General features: G+C 25.8%; 1 non-coding gene across 1 annotated transcript in view; it reads left to right on the top strand.

The window, feature by feature from the left end:
- Positions 1-404: 404 nt before the first annotated feature.
- LOC107437199 (uncharacterized) overlaps positions 405-1,789 on the top strand; it is a 9,024-nt gene continuing 7,639 nt past the window's right edge. Inside the window, exon 1 of the transcript XR_011637766.1 lies at positions 405-564. This is a non-coding gene — a transcript (uncharacterized protein). The remainder of the gene's footprint in view (positions 565-1,789) is intronic.

Genomic DNA, 1,789 nt, shown 5'->3' on the forward strand with positions numbered 1-1,789 from the left:
AAAGTTTAAATGGGCCTTTCATGTTATATCATTAAATTTAGTAATACTATTTCTCGGGCATTAGGTTTTAACTCTTATAAGAATATACATATTTTTTTCTGTTAATGTACAAATATTTTTCCGATGTGTTTTGGATATTCCTTCTCTAATAAAAAGAGATACCATTTTGTTTTCGGTTGTACAAGAAAGAAGATCAAGCATTTTTCTTTTTTAAATTTAATAAGCCACATTAAAGAAGGAACGTTGCAATGCTACACGCTACATTAACGACGTCTCCAGAGTAACTGAATGACGGTTCATATGGATATCGCAGGTAAGCGTCTCATACAACAACGCCCCCTATAGTTCGTTGCGATCGCGAATTGTTGTTTTGATTGAGTTCAGTAATAAGTCCATTTCACATTAATAGTTTTTCAAGAGACATCTCAACTTTCAACTGTCAAGTTTTCGGACGAAGTTATAAAAAGAAGAAAAATAAAATCAAAACTTTCCCTTTAAATAGGAATGGTAATTGACCATTCTCTTTAGCTTTTCATTGTTCAACAATTGTGAATTATTTTCCTTGTGAGTAAATTTTATTATTATAGTGTTACAACTGATATCTCGAATCACGAAAAAAAACTTTTCTTTTTTTAAGTCAACATTTGGTTGAGGTAGTTCTTCTCAACAAAACTATATGCCACACAGAATTTTTATTTATTATTTTGATAAGTAATTTTCTGAATTTTTTCAGTTTTGCCATTTTGTATAAAATTTTAATGTTTAATTTAGTTTAATGCTTTTTTCCTGTTTATTCTCATATGCCAACGCAAACAAATTTTGTCATTCCGAATAAAATAAATGCTTAAAAGTTAAAGCAAAAGCTGTTAATAAATAATTATTTGAAAAAATCAGTATTTATAAATTAAAAATTTTTGATATTTCCTATTTGTTCAAGAGTATGTGATTTTTTTTTTTTTTTTTAATATTTATTACGAGGAACTGAAGTAAGATGACATTTAAATTTCAAAGATAAGAATTTTGTAAAATAAAGTTATTTCTTATTTATTTTAAACTTTTCTTGGGGGGGGGAAGGGGATTCTTTCATACGTTTTAAAAATACTTTTGTCTGTTTTTAATTGATAGAATTATTTATTCACTAGGAAGTCGGACACATTGTTTAACTTTTTAAATTTTTTTATAGACTTTTACTTTTTAAAGGTCTTTATAGAATGTCTTTTTTAATTGTTTTATATTTACTTACAATTATTATAGCCTTCATTAAATGTTAGATTTTCTAATTAAAATGTTTTATAGGGTTATTAGCAGGGTTGGCAAGTTTTTGACACATGACGGTTTTAAGATATTTAAGAACAGATTTTTGCATTTTCCCAACATGATTATATCATAACATACTATTTGAAGTAAAATATTAGGATACTAAACGAAATTTTCAACATTTCCAAGCATCATTTTGTTTGGCATATTACATTACTGAAGAATGTCAAGTCATTCCTGACTTTTTCATTCCTGAGTTTCTTAGTAGTTACAAGTTTTGAAAGTTTTGTTTAGCTTATTTCTAATATTTAAGAAATGCCAAATTTTAAATTCTTCTTTTTAGTTCTTGAATTTATTAATAGTTCCAAGTTTTTTTTGTTTATTTCGAACAATTAAGAAGTGCAAAATTTTGAATCTTTTGCAAAACAAGCTATAATGATAAAAGTTAAGTATAACTATTTTCAATAAGTATATTACAATATTTCTGTATGAATGTATATCCTTCTATAAGAATACTTAAAAAATTGCATAT

This window comes from Parasteatoda tepidariorum, chromosome 9 (assembly GCF_043381705.1).
Source record: "Parasteatoda tepidariorum isolate YZ-2023 chromosome 9, CAS_Ptep_4.0, whole genome shotgun sequence".
In the NCBI taxonomy this organism is placed as follows: domain Eukaryota; kingdom Metazoa; phylum Arthropoda; class Arachnida; order Araneae; family Theridiidae; genus Parasteatoda; species Parasteatoda tepidariorum.